Source organism: Balaenoptera musculus, chromosome 21, assembly GCF_009873245.2.
Source record: "Balaenoptera musculus isolate JJ_BM4_2016_0621 chromosome 21, mBalMus1.pri.v3, whole genome shotgun sequence".
In the NCBI taxonomy this organism is placed as follows: Eukaryota; Metazoa; Chordata; class Mammalia; order Artiodactyla; family Balaenopteridae; genus Balaenoptera; species Balaenoptera musculus.
Window position 1 is genome coordinate 12,037,162 of NC_045805.1, and position 25,109 is coordinate 12,062,270.

The following is a 25,109-nucleotide window of genomic DNA, read 5'->3' on the forward strand; positions in this document are numbered from 1 at the left end:
TGGTGGAGCTGGGATTTACAGTCGTAGAATCTCAATCCACAATCCATGCTCTACCACTATATTTTTAAAACAGCAATTCCTGAACACCCTATTAGAAACAGATGTCATGAAACTGCAGGAGTTTTTTTTTTCTTACATTTTTTAGCTTATATGTCATACATCATCAGATATGATCTAAAGTAATGAATGATCTAAATATAAAAACACTAAGACAAGGAAAACACGACAGGAAACAGCTCTAAAAAATTTGAAAAGGTTACATGTGTAACAGTACTTACTCTCTTCAGTTACTAAACTGATTTTCAGAACAATAAAGACTATACCTGTAGAGCAAGAGCTATGGCTAAACACATTACAAACAGATAAACAAACAAGTTACAGTGAAAATAAAAGGCACTTTCATATTCAGAGAAAAAAGCTGGCAAAGGAGTTTCTCTTCCAGTATTTCTTATACTGGAAATTTCATCATAAATTTTGAGAAAATAATTTGCATTGTTCTGAGATAAGAATGACTGATCCTCTATTTGATAAGCATTTGGCTTTTTCTATTGCTTTCTCTTCCTTACAAGATTTCCAAATAATTGAGGGTCAAACATGAATACGGCTTATAAATGTGGAAGAATCTGATCCAGAAAGACCATCAAGAAATGATAAACCGAGGGCTGAGAATCAGAAATGGGGTTTACTGCAAGAAGGCCTGAGAGATAATCACGGATGCCTCACGGAAACGGAAAACATTCCCGTAAGAGGGGAAAGTGGAACACGAAACAATAAGGGAAAGCGTGTCTTTTGTGATTAGGGCTGGAGGTAAGGATTTGGAAGAGGCAAGAAAGGAGGGCTCCGCTGGAAAAGGCACGATTCCCCACACTCCTTCAAGATGAGTCTGAGCAGGGCCAGGGCTGGGAGAAGGGTCCAAACGGAGCTTACCGCGAAGAGAAGGACGCAAAATTGAAACGCGTCCGCTCAAGAAATATAAGAAAAGCAACCGAAGAGGGGCCGGAGCCGGAGCAGAACGGGAGCAGAGGACGGACGGCGGGAGGACGAGGACAGGCCCGGGCAGGTGCCCGAGCGGGAGGGGTGGTCCCGGAGGCCCCGGGCCGGGGGAGGAAGAGGCCGGAGGGCGGACGCCGGAGACGCCGGGCCGGGGAGGGGTGGTCCCGGAGGCCCCGGGCCGGGGGAGGAGGGGGCCGACCCGGTGGGGGCGGGTTCATGCTGGGGCGGGAGGGGAGCTGGGTTGCGGGACGCGGAGGGTGGGCGTGGGGTTGAGGACGGGTGGGTCGCGCCGTGTGGCGGGCAGACTGCCTCCGTCCCCACCTAGCGCGCGCGGCGTCCCAGTCCTTACCTGGCGCGCCGACGGTCCGGGCCCCACCTGGCGCACTGACAACCCTCAGCCGGCACCTGACGGCGGCCCGTCGGGATTTATTGCCGGAAATCGCCCACCGCCTACCCGGGAGCCGCCGCGGGGAAGCCCCGCCCCCGGCCGCGCTGATTGGCCAGCGCGGCTCCGCGCGGCCGTGTTGCTACGCTGATCCCTGAGTCGGCGGCGCGCGCGTGCGCAGTGGGCGTCGCTCCCGGCCCCCCCCGTGCCGCTGCCCGCGCGTGCGCAGTCGGTGCGGCCCGTGGGGCTGGTGGGGGAGGTGGAGGGGGCGTCTGGGCGCCGAGAGGCTCCAGGTGCTGAGGTAGCAGAGAAGGCGTGGGTCACCTGGGTCCTAACTGCTGGGCCGACTGCAGACAGATACTCCAATCCGCTCACCCCAACCTGCTCAGCTTTCCAACCCAACCTGAATTTCGGGAATGCAGCTTCGATTTGCCCCCAATCCCCCTGTGCACCTCATTACCTTGTATACTGAGATTTAAGGCCCAAGTACTTTGTATTTATAAACGATTTGGTGGGGTTTTCCCAGTTAGGAGACAAGAATGTGGGGTTCCGGAGGGCAGGGTAGGAGCAGGGCCCCCGGTTCTGGCCAGTGCGAGCTCTCGGCCGGGTCGGAGCCGGACCGGCTGCCGAGAGGCGTGGGCATTAACTAAGGCCTGAACCTCTCTCCGCCTCACTTTCCCCGCAAGTAAAATGGAGCCGGCAGCGGGGCTTACCTCACAGGATCTTTATGAAAATTGAATTAACATGGTCAAACATTCAAAACAGTACCTGGGGTATGGTGAGCAGGACATAAGTATTTGATCTTAGTATTTTTCTTTTTGTAAAATGTGTAAAATATAGTAGGTATTCATATTTTAGAAAAATTTTTTGTAAATTATTCCTCGTGCTTATTACAATAGTGTTCTTTACATGCTTTTAAAATAGAGGAAAAGTGATTACGGACGGAGGTCAGCAGTGTTGCTTGCATATCCCCAATTTAAGAACCGCCCCCTTCTTTTCCTAGTTTTAGGAATCATCGATGGATGAGCGTTCGGTTCTTTCCAATATTTTGCCGTTAAAAATAAATGAGTAGCTGTATGCGTGGGCGGTTTTGGTTTCTTTTTTAAATTTGTGGGGTGGTGTGTTTGCGAGTAAATTACTATCATTGGAATTGTTGGGCCAAAGACAAGTGCAAGTGGAGTTGTGGTCGACATCGCCAGGGCGAGAGCCCCGCCGGCACTGCACGGGGCTTAGAGGAGTATGAAGTCTAGTCTAATTGGCCAGCGTCCACATAGCTCCTTGTGAAGGAGTTCCACTGGCTGGATTGAGAGGAAGCAAAGTGACAGCCATCCGCAGAGAAACGCAGGGGCCCCCCCACGTGGTTCAGGTCAATTCCGTACAGCAAATATCTCTGAGAGCACACTTAGCTTTCTGCTTGTAAAGAGGGGCATGTTCACGGCCCTCTAGAAACTTCACCAGTGGAGGAGGAGAAAGCAGCAGAGGGGCAGGAAGATGCTCCGCAAAGGCAGGGTGTGGCTGGGCGCTGTGGAGCCCCGGGAGTGAGGGGAGAGCCATCCCTTCATCTAACAAGTCTATCAACTGGGACGAGGGAGAATTTCGAGTTCTTTATTTTCCTAAAAATAATCCAACTGTGATTCGATCCAAGGATTTGGGGACACTTAAACACGTTGTTGCAGCCCCTCCCCAAAGTTGGGGTGCGCCGTAGCACTGAGCTGGGGCAGTCACTGGCCACAGGCGTGCTGGTGCCTCCATGCCTCACCGGGGGCTTGGGGTGCAGCCAGCACGGGGCCCCCATGCGTCCTGAAGGCCGCTACACCTCTGGGGAGTGTGTCCCTGATCCTCTGGAGACAAGCTCAGCTTTGCTCCCTCCAGGCTCAGGGAATTGTCTCTTTTTCCATGCTCCACCCTGTCTGGAACACATAAGATGTTTAATGGCATCTTTATACAACACATGAAGACTAATTCTGTTTTCTATGCAACGATAATACTGGGGTGCGAAATAACCAAACCAAACTACCCAAACAAAACCCTGTCACCTTGGTGCAGACTTGGTAGAGCAGTAGGTACATTAGGGTGACCACACAGACCACATGCTGGGCACCATGGCAGGCGGTGAGGATGTGAAGCTGAAGTCCCTGATTTTCAGGAGCTCACTGTTCAAGGCAGATACAGGACAGCAAATACACAGAAAATGGGGTGATGGCTATAAAGATGTACAAAATATGGAGAGGCCTGGGCCAAAAGCACCTCTCTGACAGATGCCTCCAGGCCAGCAGGCAGCGATGGCCAGGGCAGAGGAGGAGATAGCTTGTGTTTGCTGGCTTGTTTCAGATCTCCTCTCCGTCTTGGGCCTCCTTATCTTTCAAATAGGAATCGGAATAGAATCTTAGGATCCTGAACTAAGAGGTGGCCAGGAGCACGTGGTAAGCGTGGGACGGAGGGATGGGAAGGCTGACTGCACAGCACCTGCAGGCACCTCACCCCTCCACTTCTGAAACTCTGTACTTGCCGGACAAGACGTGTCGTCATCAGGCTTCATCCTGAGAGCGGCCAGTTTGCAAGCCCACAACTCCTCACCCAGCTCCAAACCCTCCCTGTTCGCCTGGCGCAGAGCTGAAGCCGAATCCGGCCTCTGTGGGCAGCATGCCATTAACCGTTAACTTCTCCCACCTGGTGGGGGTCTCAGTACCTGCAAAACAGCTCAAAGACGTTGTTCTGTGTATCCCTTGATGGGGAACCAGGACCCTGCCCCAAGGCTGCTCTATTGTTTCTCTTGACTCCTCCTCCCTTGTCTCACACCCACTCCCTTCCCTAATTAACAACTGCTTGAATCTGCCCCATGGAACTCATGGAAGGTCATGGAGGCTGACTGAAGCCTGTTTCCTATAATCAAAGAAATGGGGACACAGGAAGGATTTTGTGCCCAGGAGCCCCACTGGGCCCTGCTCAGTATCAAGGCTGTCTCTAACTCCACTCATGGACATGTTTACATTAATACAGATGCCCCGGCACGTTCCACCCTAGGTATTTATCAAAGATAAATGAAAACATGGCCACGAGGAGCGTGTACAATAATGTTCGTAGCAGTTTATTCCTTGGAACAACCTAGATATCTGTCTGCAAGGAAGTGGACTAACAGACTGGAATATTCAAGCCGTGGAAGAGAATGAGCCGCTGATGCGTGCTACAACGTGGACGCTTGTCAAGAATAGTATCTTAGTGAAGGAATGCAGACATGGAAGTATATGCCGTGTGACTCCATTCGTGTGAAATGCGATAGAATCACGCCCGTGGTGGCTTTGCGGGGCCAGGGTAGGGACAGGGCAACCTTCTGGGGTGATGGGAGTGTCTGGTGTAGTTTGGGATGAGACTATGCCTGTGTTAAATATCACCGAGCATTTCACTGGAAGTATGTTAAACCTCGATAAGCCAATACATATTTTTCCTTTGGGAGGAACATTTCTATCTGACATATTCCTGGCCAAATTTTATGCAACATATTGAATTTAAAAAATCAAACAACCAGCAAATATGTTGAGGGCTTACCCCACACCCAGAATCATATTAAGAGTTGTGGGAACTGCAGAAATGTAGAAACCTTCCCTGCCTGCTAGGAGCTTGTGCTCTGTGATTGAGGCAGGAAATACATGTAAGAAATGTTAGCAATCGAACATTTAAATGAAACTTCAAAAGACCCCAAGGAAGGGCCAGGTCATTCGCACAAGTGAACTTTGATGGGGGTCACAGGTGCAGGGAAATCACTTTAGCCTGAGCAGTCATAAGAAGATACTAAAATTCACTTTGGCAGGTGAGGGGGAAAAACATAGTTTCCTAACTTAATACAGACTCTAACAGGGCAGACGTTTTCGGTAACACCTCTTAGAGCTGGGCTCCCTTTCCTCTAATGTAAATCTCAGAAAGCAGGCACTTCAATCTAGAAACAAAAATGGTAAGTCTCTAAGTCTCTCCCAGTTCTGGTGTCTTGAAATTCCATCCACGGATTCAAGGGAGCATCTCCATGAAGTCCCGAGTTATTCTCAGCCTGCCCACATGACTCCGCTCCTCAAGGCTCAGACCAACCCTCTCTTTATATGCTGATAACGATGACAGCTTTGATAATCACAGTGATGGTGTAAATGGCTAACCTTTACTTACTGTTCATTGCACACCCAGCTGTGCTCAAGCACTCTGCTTGCCTTATGCTCCAAATAACCCTAAAAGGTCAATCCTGTTATTACTGTGTCTTGAAGACGAGGCCCCGAGGCTTTGAGAAAGCTCAGTAGCCTTGCCGGGACCCCACAAGTAGGCAGACGTGGATCCAGGGTGTGACTTGGCTTGTGTGACGCCATCACTGCGTGTCCACCTCCCTGGGAGGCGCCCCCCTGAGAGGCCTGTTTTAGGTGATCCTCCTTCCCCCAGCCCTCCAGTGCTTGAGTCTTTACCAGTCACCAGACAACCACAGTTTCCTGTAACTCCTTTCAGTTACTTAAATCCCAGCTCGCCCTGCCCTCGACTTATAAAAACATCTCAGCTTTGCGTGAAGACCGTGAGCTCTCTGAAGGCAGGGACTAGGGTCTGACACTTTACAGAGCCCTGAAAGTAGAATTCTCGGTGGAGAGGGGAGCCAGGCAACATCGTTTGATCTACACACACGACCACAGCTGGAGCAGTGGGAACAAGTCCCCTTCAGAGTCACCTCAGATACGGTACTGAAGTTGGCTCGTCCTCTGCATGGTTATTTCCATGCTGGCATGTGCTTCTCCTGTTTCTATATTGCTTTCTGTGAGATCCAAGCAATGGGATAAACTTCGATAGATTGTTAGAACCAAGAGAGAACTCTGCGTGGAGCTAATCCATCCTTGTAGATAAGACCACACCCTCCAGACTCAGCTGGTGGAGGAACGGCAGAGCTGGAGCCGAGCCTCCCATGCCAAACATGGTTTTCTTCCCCTAACACAGCAGATGGTCTCTGTGTCTGAGCCTGGAAGTCCCAGATCCCTCTCCCCACGTCCAGCAAATGCGAGACCACCATGGGTTGGGCGTGGTCGCTAAGGTGTCTGTAGCCTTTTATCAACAGCATTGCTGGGCTGCTCTCTGACTGGCCCAGACTTCCAGTCACCTTAGGTCACCGTGGTCTCCTGCCCATCATGACTCTGTCCCTCTGCTGAATGGGGGACGACTGACCATACCCTCCTGGGAGGAAGCACAGAGGTTCAGCCTCTGGGTGAGATGAGCAAAGTCTATTAAGGGGACCCTTCTTCGAAAGAAGAGGCATGAGCAGATCCTCTCACGTCCAGCCATGAGAATTTTCCGAGTTTCTGGTTAGGGTCACCAGTCGTACAAATGAAGGCAATGTGCCACAGATGCCCCATCACCAGGGCTACAGTAAAAACCTAATAAATGGAAAACAGCAACACTGCCTGCTGAACAACTGGGTTTTTCCAAGCAATTTTGTCAGCAGAAGTTTACTGCTTTTTGATAGAATTGAAAATAAACAGGGGCTTCCCTGGTGGCGCAGTGGGTAAGAGTCCGCCTGCCAATGCAGGGGACACGGGTTCCAGCCCTGGTCCGGGAAGATCCCACATGCCACGGAGCAGCTGGGCCCGTGCACCACAACTACTGAGCCCGTGTGCCACAACTACTGAAGCCCAGACACCTAGAGCCTGTGCTCCACAGCAAGAGAGGCCGCCATGATGAGAGGCCCACGCACGGCAACAAAGAGTAGCCCCTGCTGGCCGCAACTAGAGAAAGCCCACATGCAGCAACAAAGACCCAATGCAGCCAAAATAAATAAATAAATAAATAAAATGAAATAAAACATTTTTAAAAAGAAACAGAAACAATAGAAAGGCAGTATTTTAAATACAACTGGGTTTTAGTTAAATCATTATGGTAATGTGCTACATAATTTTGGAAAATTAATTCTGGTTTGGCTATTAGCAATAAAATGATGAAATGGTTAATGGGCTCCATAATCATTCTTCCAATAATGTCTGGGAGAAAATGAAGTTAAAGCAAATCTAATTTACAAAAGCAAGTGGAATTGAATGGTTGAAAATGTCAACAGAAATGATTCTCATCTGTTGGAAAAAAGTGTCTAATGCACACGTGGAACTATATAACCAGAACACAGAAATTTAGCTTCTCTGTTCACATGAAAACCTCAGCTTCATCTGAAATGCTGAGGATGGCAGGACAGAAAGAGGATGAATTCGCGCCGTTAGGGAGTCTGCATCTGTGGGACCGAGTTGATAAAGGCAGCCACAGCCAGGAGAGTAGGTGTGTACGAGGGCCAGAATTTGTTTCTGTGCACACCAGGACCCACACTCACAGAGATGTCTAAACAGAGGAGGCACTTCCTGGCCCCGTGACGGCTCACCTTTTTTCTGTCTGCTGGCCCACAGAGCCTCATTCCAGGTGTCTCAATCCACCTCCAAGGACAGGGGAAGCAAAGAACAGCAAAAATACCAACAATTTTGCTCAGTCTTTCTACAAATGCTCTTTGCTTTTACTGCAACATGAAACCCAGAGCAACATAAGTGACGTGAACCACTGGTGGGTGTAGCATCACTGAAAGCCTAACGTTTGAGGAGTACCTAAGTTATGGCACATAACTGCCTGCAACTTCTCTGCTGAAGTCATTCTTCTGAGAAGAACTTCTCTACTATGTCTGAGTGGGCAGAAGTAAAGAAAAGCAAATGCCAAAGCTAAAACCATGCTTAGGAAGGGAGCCCAATCCCAGGTGCATATTTTATAGATATAATGGGGAAACCTTGAGGCACAACCAAACCGAGGAGGGAACTTACACGTGTCCGGAGCTGTGGAGGACAGTGGAGGGTCCCCAGTGTAGCTACTTGGTTGGGACTTGGTGAGGTTTTGTGCACAGCTGGGGTCTCTTGTCTCTGTGACCCATGGGTCTGATGTGTAGGCAGCTGCCGATGGAAATCCCAAGGATTAGTGTGGCTGCTTAAGTGACCCTGTCAAGTTGCCCCAGTGATGCAGCAAAGTCTAGAGACAGGAGCTTACTTTCTGTTTCTTGGCTCCACTGCCTCATGTTGAGCTGTTGCAGCAAAATAAATCAAACATTTACCCTTTCTTCTGCTTCTCATTCCAGCTCTAAAACTCCTACTTCTTTTCAAGGCAACGTGGATGTTCTAACTAGTGCAAAGTCACATACAAGGGAGTAGATAAACGGAAGTCAGGGAGATTCATATTTCAAGATATTATCCTTCCCTACCAGGAGAAAAAGTGTACTGATGGAAAATATTCAGCCAGCGTTCTAAGCCAGAGAGCCTCATAGGTCCATGGAAATTGCATGTATTTTAAAGAAAAATCTTGAGAGGAAAATAAATAACCTACTTTATATAGATGTTTCTCCTTTGACTGAAGGACAATTGTGCTGTCTACAATAGTTGTTAGAGCTATAAAACCTTAAAAGGGCATTTATAAGAAGGAAACACAGATTTGCTGTGATTCCTGCTGTTACAAGGGAAGTGCCCCCTTGCTCTGCCTTGTCTTATCCTGAGATGGAAGGAAAATTGCCCGGTAGACAGTGTTTGCACAAGATCTTGCGAAAGCTGGGCCTTCAGGTGACTTGCAAGTATCATACGTTTACATATGATGGCTTCCTACCTTATCAAGGCTCCTCTCACAGGTTGCCTTCTCATTAGACCTACCTTTAGTATTTCAGTTAAAATTGCAACCTCCCCCAGACACTCAGAAACCCTCTCACACTGGTCTATTTTTCACCCTTATTAATGTATTAATAAATTTATTAATTTATTAATTACCCCAGGATGTAAGCTTCACCAGGGCAGAATTTTCTTTTTTCTCTTTTGTTCACCAATGCATCCCGGCTCCCAGGACAGTGCCTGGTACATACTAGACACTTAGATACTTGCTGAATAAATAAATGAATGAACAAATCAATGAAACACATCCTTCATATAAAAAATGTTAAATATGCATGTTCATGTTCTAGACCAGAAGATTCTATTGATCTCACAACAGACTTGAAGGAATATACCAGGAGGGTTGGTAAATGGAGATATTTCCAGATTATGTTGCTTATTTACTTGATAAAGTTTGATGTTACTATGGCCTGAAAGTTTGTCCCCTCAAAATCCACAAGTTGAAATCCTAATGCCTGATGTGATGGCATTAGGAGGTGAGGCCTTTGGGAGGTGCTTGAACCCCGAGGGCAGAGCTCTCATGAATGGGATTAGTGCCTTGTAAAGCTACCATTGTCTGTGCTTTGCCTGAAGCTTTTCCTGTATTAACTAGAGAGCTACCATTGTCTGTGCTTTGCCTGAAGCTTTTCCTGTATTAACTAGAGATTCAAAGTGGGGATGGCAGGAGAGGATGAGGAATAAGGGAAATATGAGCGCAAACAATAAGAGGCAGAAGAAAATAAAAAGACAATAGAAGACAAAAAAGGTGGAGCAGGACAACACAGCTTGCGGTTTATAAAGCAGACAGCACACGTGAAAAGATCAAACACTCGTGTCAGCTGCTGTTGGTTAAATAGGCTGTAATGAGCTACCTTGGGAAATCTATGTAACACACATGACATGAGTACTATGGAAAAGGAGACCAAGAACCAAACTCTAAAAAATGGGCAAGAATGTCTTTCTAAACTTGTTGCTTAGAAAGGAGACAGATTTTTCAGTTGTATTCCTCTTTATCATATTTTAAAATTATTGATCACTATTATTTTATTACTGAAACAATACAGTAGATGGAATGTACTACACGTTTAACAAAAATTAGAAAATACAGGCAAGCATAAAGAATAAATATCTACAAACCATCCATAATTCCACCACTCGGAAACAACCACTGTTGTTTTTAAAAGAAGTCCTGTTTTTAAGCCTCAGATAGCTATGCAGGAAACGTTCACCTTTGGAAGAGGGAAGGTCCACCATGGGGCACACATGCCGTTAACTGTGTTCACGTGTTTCCCTGCACGCGGCCCTCAAACTACTTACATTAGAATCGTCTGGTGCGTTTATTTAAATGCAGCATCCCAGGCACACCTGTGGCTTCTCAGTCAGAATTTCTGGGGCTGAGGTCTGGGCAGCTGCTAATCTACAAGCTACTCAGGAGATTCTAAGGCACAGTATGGTTTCAACGGCTGGTCCAGACGAACGTTTCCCAAGCTCGCCAGGATGTGTGCACGAGGATCACCCAACGAGCTTGTGAAAGCTGCCATCCCATCCCTGTGAGATTCTCTTCACTTTGATCATGGTAAACCCCGCACACTTCTGTTACCCAAAGTCTTTCCGGTTGATTCTCTGCAGCCAGATTTGGAAGCCCCTGCTTTAGATCAGTTGTTTCCTATTTTTGTTAAGCCCTCAAACTCTTTGTTCCAATGACTGGGCTTTCAATTAATGTGTAAAACAAGCGAAAGCAGTTACTGTTTGAATCAGAGAAATCTGGGCAAAACTTGTGCTCCCCGCGGTGCCCAGAGGGCTCCCCATCCTACAGCCTAAACACCGCTGCTGGGTGGGGGAGACCCCGTGGGTGACGGCGCACAGGGCCCGACCTCTGTGGTCTGCAGTTGTCATGTGTCTGACGTTCCACAGGGGACACAGCAGAGAGGCTGGCATCTCGTAATCAAGCCACGAACTTTCACAGAACAGCTGAGGTCTAAGAGGGGTAAGGTCTAAGAGGGGCAAGGCCCAGTTCACACAGACGTCCACTGAGTCTGGAACTCAGCCCAGTGTCAGCACCAAAGGTGACACAAGAGGACAGAATCAAAATGCGATTGCTCCTGCTCTGTAAACACTGTGTGCGTGTGGAAAACATTTGCTCGACGTCCTGTACAATGCTGGTCTCTGAGCGCAAACAAGGGCTTTTCCAGGGAATGGCGTCGAGAGAACAGGACCACAATTTCTAATACAAAACTATATGTTAAATAACCCTTGCCCGCTTGACCCAGTGTCAGTTCCCCAACAGTGCTTTTCATAGTGGCAACAGGAAAATGGTAAAAGTATTTCAGACAGTATTTCGGTTAAGAAAAGTGCAAAAATAAAAAGAAAATAGCGTTCTACAGCAGGGCCTTGCCAAAAGTGCGGCAAATCAGAATTCTCCGGCTCTTCCGGCTTCCTGGGGTTTAATTTAACCTGTGCTTTGGCATTCCTTCTGCCTGCCAGTCTCCCCAGAAGAGGTGAGATGGCTCAATGAAATTTCACGCATTCACACCATCCGGGTTAAGGTACAGAAAACCACATGCTTTTTCTAGCAACTACAGGCATTTATTTTGACAAAGCCAGTGGAAAGAGGTCTGTATTACATACTAGATCCCTCTCTACCTCCTCAGATGTGGCAGGATCCCCATAGGGAAGGATGGAACATTCAAATGGGGGTAGTTGAAGGAGGATTTAATAAAGGGACTATGTGCACCGGTGTGGACAGGGTTTAGGAAACCCAGGAGGGACGGTGTAGTCCCTGGGGCTGGGGAACGTGCGCGCCAGTCCTGTGTTCACCCTGGGTGAGCAGAGTCAATGCCAGGGAATAGGCTGCAGAGGTGGGACCGCCTGAGCTACGCATTCATTCCTGGTGAGAGGGAAGACCTCCTGATAACCCAGGACAAGCGGTTTATGGTTATGGAAACATAGTAACGTTTCCTTATTGCTGATGAGTAGATGCTACGATGCTGTTTATAGTGGATTTGCATGTGAAGTTCCATTCGTGTTACGGCTCTCACAAGGTGGTTTGTTAAATGTGTAACTAAACAATTTACTGTTTAGAAGTGAGACATAGGAGAGGCAGTTCCCCTTAAACAAGGTCTCAAACGTGCAGTGTTTTCCGCTGGAATCCCCTGTTCGTCGGAGCCCTGTCGATAGGACGTGGGTGTGGGGCGAGCTGGTGAGGCAGGAGATAGATGGCCCCAGGCTGAGCTGCTACAGTCTGTCCCCCTGGACAGATACTTCAAGACGAAGACAGCAGCAGGAGGGAGGAGGACCTGAGCCCAGCCCAGGTAAGAGATAACGAGACCTCATATTCCTCATTCTCGAGGTCAAGGAGACTTCCCGATTACACACGTGCAGAAAGGCTCCTGGGGGTCAACAGGAGGGGGCGCCACCCCATAGTAGGTGATGTCAACCTACCCACAGGCCTCTGCGCTAGAATCCATCTTGGCTAAGAGATGCTCGCACACACAGGGCAGGACCTTGAGATAAACCAAATACAGACTCAGAGCCAGACAAAGCAAGATGAATGGCCGGAGGAAACCCGGAAGAACTGCCGCATATAAGTGAGTCAAACTACCACGAGGGCGGGACTCTCCGAGTCCACCCATGTGTCTATCCACACGTACCCTTTTTCCTCCTAATAAACACTTTGTTTCACTGCTTTCCGTCTCTTTGTGGAAACTCGTTTCTACGAAGCTGAAGGGCCAGGGCCTTGTCACTGGCTACTGGTCTAGTGGCCGGGATTCAGTGCCCTCACTGCCGCGGCCCGACTTCAACCTCTGGCTGGGAGCCGAAATCCTGCCTCAGGCCGAGGCCACCTGAGATCAAGACGTGCAGTGTTTTCCACTGGAATCCCCTGTGCCTAGGAGCCCAGTCCAAGGGACGAGGGTGCATGGGGGCAGGCACGTGGGTTTGGGGGGCAGAGGCCTGGGGAGCAGCGACGCGGGTGTGGGGGACAGGGGGCGGGGACGTGGGTGTCGTGGGGAGTGTGATTACCTCTCAGGTTTGAGGGTGCCAGCGACTGGGACCGTGACCTTCACAAGAGCCTCTCAGTTCTGTTTTCTCCCCACCTCAGGTCAGACCTTGGGTTTGCCCTGTGATCTCAGTTCTCTGAGGGGGTCTAAGAAGCATTGTTGATTTTCAATTTGTTCGCTTTTTACTTGTAAAACCATAGGGGTGGCACCATCCAGGCTGCTTACCTGCCAGCCTGGACCCTGGAGACTGGCAGGCCACGCCCTGAGCTCAGGCGCATCTCAGCTCCGGGCCTGGGGGCTCTGGAAGGCTGTAGATTTGCGTCCTCCTTCCCGCCCGCAGGTCCGGCCCTGCACAGCCCTGGGGCCCCACCCTGCTCCCCTACTGGCCGCCTGCTTGTGGGTCCTGCCTGTTGGGCACGCAGGCAGCCTCTAGAGCTAGAAAAAACAAAGACGTGGATTCTCCTCTGGGCGCCAGAAGGAACCCTCCCCTGCCAACACCTAGTAGGACCCTGACCTCCCGAGCTGTAAGATAAGGGGGTTGATGATGGGGTGAGGGGGGACCGGGTGGGAGAGGAGGAGGCTGGGCGGCGGGCAAATGCTCTCCCTGTGGGCAGCTCCCACCTGCAGCGAGCCCACCCGTGGCCCCTGGGTCTCGCGGCTTCCTGGGCTCTGGGTTGGGCCGTCGGCCCCCCTCTGAGGGAACAGACTTCTCAGCAGAGGCCCTTGGCCGCTCAAGCCCTCGGCATCAGCCAGACCGTCCATCAGGGACAGAGCCCCTCCTGGCCACCTGCTCGCACGCCCGCCAGCGTGCTGTGTGCCCCTCTGTTCACCCGGGTAATTATTCACCCTCCCCTATGGGCCATCGCTGCAATGTCTCCTAGGGAAGAAAAACAAATGCAATGGAAACAAATAAAGCAAAAGCAGATTTTTTAAAAGGAAAAAAGACCACCCTGAGGGCTGTCAGCAGCAGCTTCATAGGTCGGTTCACCGGACTCCAGAGGCAGCTTTTGGGCTTTGAACAATCCCCCTCGGCCCTGAGATGAGGTTAAGACACCCCCGCAGAGAGCACAAGTCTGGGGGAACAGTTCTTTCACCGCAGACTCTTTCCCGCTAGCCTTCCTTCCAATCTCCAGTGGGAAGAAGGGGATAAGACCTAAAAGTGTGAGGTAGGCATTCCATCCTTTAAAATCAGCGGATAAATAAAAACCCAGACTTCACATGAGTTTGGAGCACTAATCCACCTTGCAAAGGATTCTTAAGAAGTCTTCAAGCAAATGGAGTTAAATCTAATTAGGCACAGCTTTAAATATTACTGAAAGCAAAGGCCCACGTACGTGACTACAATAAATGACAGTGAGGGATCCGGCACTATTTAAAACACAGTAAGAGATTGTATTTAGCAGCACAATGGCCGAGGGCGGGGGTAGGGGCTGGGGTGGAAGTTCAGGCTGGAACGCTCGGGAGGGCCCAGGGTGGCTTTAAATACAGCTCTCGTGGTTGGGATTAACAGATACACACCACTACGTATAAAATAGATAACCAACAAGGACCTACTGTGTAGCACAGGGAACTCTACTCAATATTCCGTAATAACCTATAAGGGAAAATGTGGTGCTCCAAGGACAATGGTGCTTCAAGGACAAAGGACAGCCCTGCCTGAAAAAGTTTGTGTTACACACCCCACCGGACTCTCTCGCCCTCCGCGCCATGTTGCGATGGGAACGAAATTCCTGAGCCCACCTGGGCAACGGGACTGTTCCTCTCTCGTCCCAAATAAGGAAAGGCATCTGCCTTGTCCCACTCCCACCCTAGAGAAGGAAGGTATATATATGTGCCTCAACCAATCGAGAAAAGAAATTTTCACCTCAGACCATTCTTTTTGTTCTCTGGCTATAAAAACCGACTAACAGCACATGTTCAGGGTCGGCTCTCCCAGACTACTAGGAAGTCGGCCCGCTGTTCTGGCAGCAACCCTTCCCTCTAATAAATTCCATCCTCTTTACATTCTGCCTTGTGTCTGGAAATTCTTTTCCAACCTGCGTTTGGACCACGACAGAAAAGAATCTAAAAGGAATATATATTCAGAGTTATCCACATGTAACTGAATCACTGTGCTGTACAACTGAAACTAACACGGTATTATAAATCAACTATACTTAAATAAAAAATACATAAATAAAGTTCTCGCTCTGAAGGGTGCTCGAAGTTGAGAGCTTGCACCAGGCTCAGACGTAAACCACATTTTGGAGGCATGTGTCCTAAGGACCCTCTACTCAGCGTGGTCCAAAAATCAAATGTCTTTCACGTGTGGCCCCCTGTCTACACATGTACCTAGATGTATTTGTGATAATAAAACACACATTTCTGAAATGTTACTGAATAGTACCTTTTTGTCATTATGCCCTTTCCCAATACACAAAATTTCTGAGTACAGTAATATCAAGTACGTGTTCATGAGAAATTGTGAGGTAAAATGGGTTTTCAAACCATCGTTTGGGAACCAGAGTTAAAACCACAGAAGGCGCATGAGGGAGGTGGCCCGCAGACCGGACAGCCGGCCAGTCTGGCGTGGCCACTGCTCCCAGGAGGAGCCCCAGCCGAGTGGGAAAGCCGGGGCCCAGGAGGGGAAGCTGCCCCTCCAGTGCCTTCAGGTGTGTGGCTGGTAAAGGTCGTTTACCTGGTGGACGTCTCACCCACGGGAACGCTGTCCTGTGCCCCAGGCCGTCCCACCCGCTGTCCCGGGGCCCAGCCCGTTCCTGTTGGTGCCTCTATGTGTCCCTTCTCAGGACCACCGTGTTTCCACAATTCCGGGTACCCGTGTTTTCACATTTTAACATTTCTGGAGGCAGAATGTATCTTTAGTTACACAGCTCATAATAGTTTAATTGGAAGTGTTTTCTCTCTCTTGATTTAGAAAAATAAAGATGAGTCTTACCGTCAGGAACACCTTAGAGCTGGTGAAACAGATTGTGTGACCTGAGAAACGGGGGCCGGCGTGTGAAGGGTGGTCCTCGGCCTTTCTTAAGCAGCCACAGTTTATTCCCCTACAACACTGATCTTATTATTCTTCAGAAACTAGGTGAAAGCCCTTTTGTACTTTTATAAAACTAGTAATTTGTATAAGCACAATTTCATTAAAAAAAAATTGGAGGGGGAAAAAAACAATAAACCATAGTAAAGAAGTGATTATAAACCATCATTCTTAGATCATATAATCTGACAGCAACCAAACCAGTACAGACCCCGGTGTTGGTCCTGGGTCTCCAGTTTTTATACTAACACAGGTGCCAGGAGTTCTGCCAGCCCCACGACCTGGAAACAGCAAACGCTGAACATGTCTGTGTCATTTTGACATTTCTGGGAATATTTCATCTTGAATAAAAAGGAGAAACATGAAATAAGAGACGCTAAATCCTACATATCTTTATCCAAAACCCAAGAGAAAAGCAAAAATACATTTTTTAATATTTCTATTATAATCACTTTTTTAAACTGGAGGGTGTAAACACCAAGTTGGGCATTATTCAGAAACGTGCTTGGGCCTGACTGGCTGAAGGTTAGGTCAATCTTAGCTGCATTTTCACAGTCAAACCTATTGTTTCACACTCAAGTCAGTGTGGTAAACGAAATATTCAGGAAGAAAAATCATAGTATTCGTATTAGTTTCCTACCACTGCTAGAACAAATTACCACAAACTTAATGGTTTAAAACACTCAAATTTATCACTTTATGGTTCTGGAGCTCAGAAACGGAAAGGGGTCTCTCTGAGCTAAAATCAAGGTGTTGGCAGAGCCGTGTCCCACGGAAAACCCACTTCTTGCCTTTTTTTGCTTCTGGAGGCTGCCCACCTTCCTCGGCTCCCGGGACCCTCCCCCTTCAAAGCCAGCCCTGACCACCAAGGATTTCCCGCCCCCCTCTCCCTGGTTCCTCCACTCACTCATAAAGACCCTGATGACACTGGGCCCACCTGGGTGATCCCGGCTGACCGCCCACCTCACGGTCAGCTGATAAGCAACATTTACCGCTTAGCCTAAGGTAGTCACTGTTTCTGGGGATTAGGACTTGGACATCTCTGGGGCCTTACCCTGCTGCCCACAGATGGGTTACTGGTCTTCACAGAACAATGGTTCTGCACAGGCAGATGATCCTGTGCCTTCGTCCAGTGTGGGGACAAAGGCACAAGCGCTGCCACTGAGCCACCAACGCCTCCCACTGGAAGCGGGACTGTCCCGACTTGCGCCATCTGTGAATTCCACCCCACTGGTGCTCCAGGCTCTCACCAAGAGGACCCCTGCATCCCCACTGCCTCGCCACCATCTACTCAGCTCGCGCAGGCATTTCCTGCTGGTGCCCCTCGACCCTCCGAACTCTCAGTCCAGCCCCTCTGTCCCTCTGAGCCACTGTCGCAGTTACAACCTTTAATTTATTACCAAGTGACTTCAGGTGCGCCTCTCCGAGTTGGACTGTAATCTCCGTGGGGGAGTGCAGTTCTGTTCTGTTCCCCATCGGAGCTGTGACACAGTTCTAAGAACCCACACTTCGATGGTGCTCCGGGAATGTTTGCTGAAGGAACGAGCCTCCCACTGAATGAAAACGAGATGGGAGGAGGTTTACAGAGGACGGTGAACAGCAGGGGATGCGGGTTTGATGACTGAAGCTGACAGGTTATCAGGATGCAGGATCCACCCAACAGTGCCTCTGCTTTCATCATGGAAACTGTTCACGAGATGGTGGTGAAGGGGCCAGACCGACAGGCTCAGCCCCAGCTCGCCTGCCCATGGCAGACCCTTAACCCCCTGTGCCTCCTTGTTTTCTCTTTTGCAAAACACAGTAGTGGTACCTGCCCCACCCTCCCCTCCCCCCCAGCAGTGTAGTGATGGCTGAGTGCACGGTGATCAGTCTTCTTCGGACTTGGGCAGAGCCCGGTGCATTGTGAGTGTCCCTGAGAGCCACACACCGTCCTCATCAGCACCGCTGTCAGAAGTCCCCACGCCGACGCCACAGCACAGCCGTCACCCGTGGACCAGCCAGGAACTGGAGTTCACTCGGAAAAAAGGGATGGAAATGTTTTTTAAAGCACGTCAAGGTGGTTTATATAATGTCATTTAATTAACCCTTCAAAAAAGGACCTAACGTCAAGAGTCTCTAAATTGGTCTCTAATGGTCACTAGTGAGCAAAACGAAGGTGTGAGGACATCGTACCTAACACGTCCTCACTCCTTAACCTTCGTTTTGCTCACTAGTGACCATGAGAGGTTTAGGGATCCCTGACCCTAATTTAAGGTCCATTTCAATAATAATAACAAGTCGTCAAGAGCGAACAATCTATTACTTCAAGAGAGGTGTTTGTAAATTTGCTGAGTGGAAATGAACTTACTAAAGCATCAGCCCTGGGGACGGAATGAACTGCCCAAGGGCAGGGGAGCAGCAGCCGCAGGACTGCCCGCGCCTCGTGGCGGATCACAGGGGCCTTGGGAGGGAGCAGCAAAGAGCTCCCAACAGGCTCTCCATTTTATTGGAGAAGCATGAGGAGAGATGATTCCAATTAGAAAAGAACAAAATGCTGACGGTCACATACGATACAAGATACTGCATGTAGGGCTAATTAGCGCTTTAAAGAAGAAGTCACCTGTCTAAGCAGTAGACAGTGAGGGCTAACTCCACAATAATCATCTCTGACTCTAATTGGAGAGCTACCCTTTGGAAGCAGAGCTCAGAGAAACAATTTGCAGATAACATCAAAAGAGATTTAATCATATGCCTTCTTATTTGAAAATGTTAGCTGCCGCTGTGCAGACATATAATCACTAATCTACCATACGAAAGATAGAAAACTCAGCCCACCCACTATTTCTCCTTCTCTGCAAAAATTATTTTTTCTCTGATGGCTCGTTTTCTAACCAAGAAACTTACTGCTTATGTGGTGGCTTATTTTCTGCTGCTAAAGTATTAACTGTTCAAATGTCCTGAGGTGAGAATATGGGAAAGCAGACTCCTGGGCTTTCTCAACATCACTGTACAGAAAGCTGGGAAGTGGAACCTAGTTTTACAACTTTGGGAATCAGGGGCAGGAGGGGAAGGAGCTAAGGAAGCATGAACGCCCAGGGTCTCCCGCACCCCAGGGTCTCCTGCCACTCACCCCATCCGAGCGTCCTGTCCCTGCCACACACCGAAGGCAAAGAGCAGGGCAGGGAAGAGAAAGCGGTGGAGTCTCAGGGACCTGTCATGCATCAGGGATGAGGGCCTGGGCAAATCCATGCATCGCTCGGCTGGGGATGCCTACCCCTATTTGACCTGGTCGTGGACCCTGGCTCTGTCCCAGAGGTAGGGGTGCAGGGGGATTCCCTGGGCTGATGGGCCTGAGAAGGGTGAGCTGAGACCCCTCTCACATGGTGGGAGGTAAAACTGAAGGCCAGTCTGCGTGCTAGTTCTTTGGCCTATGACCCAGCCTTTTAGCTAAGAGTCGGCCAAGGGGAGGTGGGCGGGGAGGGTGCGGCCACCGTCACCCTGTGTGAGTGAGGGGATCCTGCAGGGGACGACAGCAAACCCAGGTGGTGTCGTGGTTTCTCTGCAGCTCAGCCCTGTCCCTGCCCCCATGGGCCTTCAGGACCAGGCTGGCTCAGCAGACCCGCTTGCCTCCAAGATGAATGCAGATTGCCCGGAGTCAGCCCGGGGCCAGGTGGAGACATGCTGCCCAGCTGGGCGAGGAGAAGATGTTAGGCAGATGGGGAATGTACAAGAGCCACGAATGTGAGGGACAAGCGCGACAGCCAGTTATCACTACTCTTCTCAACAGTGCACTGGAGAACAAGCCTTTGCAGTAAAATAAAAAATAAAAACCATGAGTTATAAGGGATGAGAGAAAGCAAAGCTATCATTTTCTTGCAGATGATACGATTGTCTACCTATAAAATCCAAGAGAATCTATGAATAAACTACTCAGATTAATAACAGTTTAGGGCTTCCCTAGTGGTGCAGTGGTTAAGAATCTGCCTGCCAATGCAGGGGACACGGGTTCAAGCCCTGGTCCAGGAAGATCCCACGTGCCGCGGAGCAACTAAGCCCGTGCCCCACAGCTACTGAGCCTGCACTCTAGAGCCCGTGAGCCACAGCTACTGAGCCTGTGTGCCACAAATACTGAAGCCCACGCACCACAACTACTGAGCCTGAGCTCTAGAGCCCACGAGCCACAACTACTGAGCCCGTGTGCCACAACTACTGAAGCCCGCGTGCCTAGAGCCTGTGCTCCGCAACAAGAGAAGCCACCGCAATGAGAAGCCCGCGCACTGCAACAAAGAGTAGTCCCCACTCGCCGCAACTAGAGAAAGCCCATGTGCAGCAACAAAGACCCAACACAGCCAAAAATAAATAAATTTATTAAAAAATAAAATAAAAAAATAAAAGTTTAGCAAGATTTGCAGGGGACAAGAGCAATGCACAAAATTCATATCATTTCTTTACAGTAGCAATAACCAAGTGGGAATTATAATTTAAACTGTGTCATTCATAGTCACAGCAAAATCTATAACATTCATAGTTGCAGCAAAATCTAACAAATGTGCAACATCTTCACAGAGAAAACAACAAACGTGTTATTAAAAGATATAAAGGAAGAATTTAATAAATGGGGAAAAATTTCATGGTTAGAAATTTTATCCAATTTCATGGATAGAATGATTCAATTTTGTAAGTGAATTCTCCAAAATCTTTAAATTCCATGAAAATTCAATCAAAACTCCATCAAAATATATGGGGAACTTAAAAAACTGATTTTAGAGAATATGTGTAAAGAAATAGTTTAAGAAATGCTTGGGGACTTCCCTGGTGGTGCAGTGGTTAAGGATCTGCCTGCCAATACAGGGGACACGGGTTCGAGCCCTGGTCCAGGAAGATCCCACATGCCACGGAGCAACTAAGCCTGTACGCCACAACTACTGAGCCTGCGCTCTAGAGCCCGTGTGACACAACTACTGAAGCCTGTGTGCCTAGAGCCTGTGCTCTGCAATGAAGAGTAGCCCCTGCTCACCTCAACTAGAGAAAGCCCGCATGCAGCAACAAAGACCCAACGCAGCCAAAAATAAATAAATAAATAAATAAATAAATAAAAAGAACAGCTAGTTCTACTAAATGTCTCACTTCTGATTAGCAGATTCTCTTAACCCCAAAAGCTGCTACCAAGAAAGAGAAATTCACTTCACAGGCTGGACCTGAAGTTACAAGAAAGGGCTTTGTAATCGTAAGGCCTCTTCTCATAAACACAACTACTGAGCCTGAGAGCCACAGCTACTGAGCCTGCATGCCACAACTACTGAAGCCTGCACGCCTAGAGCCCATGCTCTGCAACAAGAGAAGCCACCGCAGTGAGAAGCCTGCACACCACAACAAAGACCCAACGCAGCCAAAAATAAATAAATTTAAAAAACAAAAGAAAAAAAGAAATGCTTGGAATGATACACTACCTGGAACTGGCTTCAAACGAATCTGGGGCAGGGGTGGGGGGACCAAGGGGGAGGTGTAGATGAAACCAGATTGGGCATGAATTGATTATCACTGCAGCTGGGATTGGGCTATCCTATTGGGTCTACTTACATATGTTTAAAATTTTCTATAATATAAGGTTAAAAAAGTTTGAGAAGGAAAAATACCAAAAACTCTTTTTTTGAGAAAAAGCCAAATTGGGAGAATTTACAAGAAAATGAATACATCAAAGGTACAGTCATAAAGATTGTGACAACAGTACAGCAGTAGAAAAACAGACCAAGGGAAAAGAAGGGCTCAGAAGCAGTCTTGTGTGTATTTGGGAATTTTGTAATCTGATGGTGGTGGTGTCACAGATCAGTAGGAAACACGGACATTCAATATATAATGTGGGGAGACTGGGTCTCTCTATCGGGAAAACCTGTTAAACAAGATTCCTGCTTTACGAATAAGACAAATCAAAGCCTAAACGTGACCAACCAAAAACTAGTAGGATGAAATATAGGTAATATAGGATTTTGTGATCACGAACATAGTGTGAAAAGAGGAAGGGGCAGAATAATTAATACAGCATGGTGCCACTTAATGTAAAGTAACACTTTCAAAAATAAATTTGTATAATGGACACATGTACATATGTAAATTTTTTAAAAAGGAATATAAAAATACAAACTACCAAACTGTTTACCACTGGGTGAGTGAGGACAGGCCTCTGTGTTGTTCATAAAGGATTCCTAAGCTATATCTATTATGTATTTTTTCTTTTAAAAGGATTAGAAACAAGTATGACAAAATACGTAGTTAAATTTGGGTTATGGAAACACAATGTGTTTTGTAAAAATTCTTTATACTTTTCCTGTATCTTTAATTTTTTTTCAAAATTGCAAAAAGACAAAGAAATAAGAAATCATTCAAAGAAATAACATCACTAAACAAACTTGGAGTCAAGACAAGCTGTCCTAGGAGAAAAGCAGAAGGAAGAGCTGTAAGGGCTCCAAGGAGAGATTGCAGGACAAGGACAGAGGATCAGGAGTGGGTGAAGGAGGAAGAGGCCAGGAGGTGAAAGCGCCAACAGCAGCCATCAGAAGTAGGAGAAGCAGGTGGGAAGTGCTGTCCTGGACACGGGGAGCAAACCTGAAGTCACTCAGGATGCTGGGCATGCACAGTGCAAGGCAGGTAAGTGACTCGGGGGCCAGGGAATGATGTGGAGACGATGGGAAAATAACATGTGTATGATTGGTGCTCCTAAAGAAAAAAACCAGAAGAAATAAAAGAGAGAAAATTAAAGATACGAATGCATAAAGGTATCTTTAAAAAATGAAAAATTTTTATCTTTTGGTCTTATGTTGCAGGACAAAAAAGTGATATAAGAAGATGGATATAAAATATCTTGATTAAGTAACTCAACTTCAAGGAGAGATAAAGACCCCTGGTTTCTAGAAGGGAAAGTATCAAAGGCAGGAAGAGGTCCAGAAGCCAGAGCCAGGGGAGAGGCCTGGGGGTGCCAGGCAGAGGGAGGGGTTCTGTCATCGCCGCTGGCCGGCTCACTCAAGAGGGCGGGGTCCTTGTGGGCCTTGGGCAGGGACAGAGGTGATCCACACCCAAGGAACCAGCTGAAGGGAGCTTCTCGAATGCTCAATCATGGGTCTGCATGCCCTACATTGGATCAAACTCTGTAGGAAAGCTCAGGAAGGGCCCCTAAGGGGCACCAGCTAATCTTTCAGGTACTGACAAGACTGGACCAGGGAGCTTAACTGATTCTTCCAATACTCCACAGCTGATTAGAGAGAGCCAGAACTCCTTCTAGCTTTTATTGGATTCTTAATCTGCTGCTCTTTGTTGGAAAGATCAAATGTATAATATTTGTAGTTTTCTCCATTTATTTTTTAAAATAATGTATTTAAAAAATATTTTATATCCATATATTTACATTTAGATTATATATCATATAAAACATTTATATAATATATAACTATATAGAATACTATATACTATATATAGTATAGCTATATATTATGGTTATAACATATGTAACTATAATACTATATACTATTATACTATATATACTATTTTATATTCAATATATTTTATATACAATATAGTATACATTATATTGTATATATAGTATTGTACATATTATATAGTATATATGGAATATTTAATACATTCTATATGTCATATACCGTATGTAATATATAATTATAATTACATACTAAATACTAGATAACACAAATTGTTACATAATTACATAATCTGCTACAGAAGTATACATACATACGTAACTATATATATATATATATATATATATATATACATATACATACATAACTATACATATGATAACCTAAAATATATAACGCATGTCATACACACGCATAACTGAGAACAATGCCAGCGGCTCACCTGGTGGTGCCCTCCTTGCTGACTCAGCCAGAGGGCATTTCTGCGTCTGGATCTTCTTCCTTCTATTCTTCAGCCGTCTCAGTACCTCCGACCCCTCCCCAGGAGGCTCTTCTGCAGCCTCCTGTCTCCCAGGGTTACACTAGCTCCATCCGTGACAAGACCGCGTTTGTATTTTCTCATTTGTGGCACTTCTTTCTCTTTCCTACGACGTTACAGTCCATCAAGCTTGGAGCACCGTTTCCCCAGGGGTCACTCCCCCGTGGCCTCTGTGGGACATTCTGTGGCACTTGGCACTCGACCACATTGTGCGGATGAGGTGCAGACATTGCTTCTTTTCTGTGCCTTCAGAATTGTGCTTTACAGGTTGAGAAAAATCTTAACTTAAATAAACTCTGTGAGGCTGGGATTCAAAGCAGGAAGCAGCTGCGGCTGAAACTTCCAACTGGACGATCATCTGTTTAAACAGCAAGAAGTAGCCTGTGAAATCGAAAGTAAACGCAAAGGTGCCTTTGGACAATGTATCAAAGGGACTGAAAACCAACCAAATATCACAAAACCATATGAAGCATTTTTTTAAATACGCATTTTACAGGTCAGGAAACAGAGGCTGGGGGATATTGGATAACTTGACTGGTCTAAATCATTTGTCAAAGCAGGTGATTCCCTCTAGGTTATTTCTTCTCCAATGCGGCCGGGAAGCAGAAGAGGCAGACGGGAAAGCATAAGCCTCTGTGATCACTAAGAGGCAAAGTGAAGTTCAGGGGCCAGAAGCCGGAAAGAACCTGGGCAGCATAGCTGAGGTCAGGGCCCGGTGTAAACCTGGACGATGCTGAGGCTGCCCTGGTGGCTGTTGTGGACAGAGGTGCACCCACAGCTTGACTTCACTGGTCTTTGCACACCTGGTGAGTTGGCTGGTCCCGCTTGCAGGAAGATCCAGTGTAATGTGAACAGGTATGATTCTGTTCCAATGTGTGTGGGTTTCCCCCATGCCTCCAAGCGATTCTCTGGGTGACCTACGAGTCAGTCAGTTCTGGCTTTTGTACCTGGAGGTAAGTGTCAGATTCCACAGGGGAGGGGCCCAGGGCCCCAAGACTGCCCCCCACCCAGTGCCAAACGCAAGTCCAGGTTGTCACCTGTGCTTCTGGCCAATTGGCTATAGTCTGGAGCTTCCCACGACTCCT

General features: G+C 47.7%; 1 protein-coding gene across 7 annotated transcripts in view; it reads right to left on the bottom strand.

Moving 5' to 3' along the window:
- Positions 1-1,435, bottom strand: part of FBXO25 (F-box protein 25) — a 55,329-nt gene extending 53,894 nt beyond the window's left edge. For all 7 annotated transcript variants that reach the window (XR_005018150.1, XR_005018151.1, XM_036838505.1 and 4 more), the window contains exon 1: positions 1,343-1,435. The gene's annotated coding sequence lies outside the window, so the exon portion shown is untranslated. The remainder of the gene's footprint in view (positions 1-1,342) is intronic.
- Positions 1,436-25,109: the final 23,674 nt, after the last annotated feature.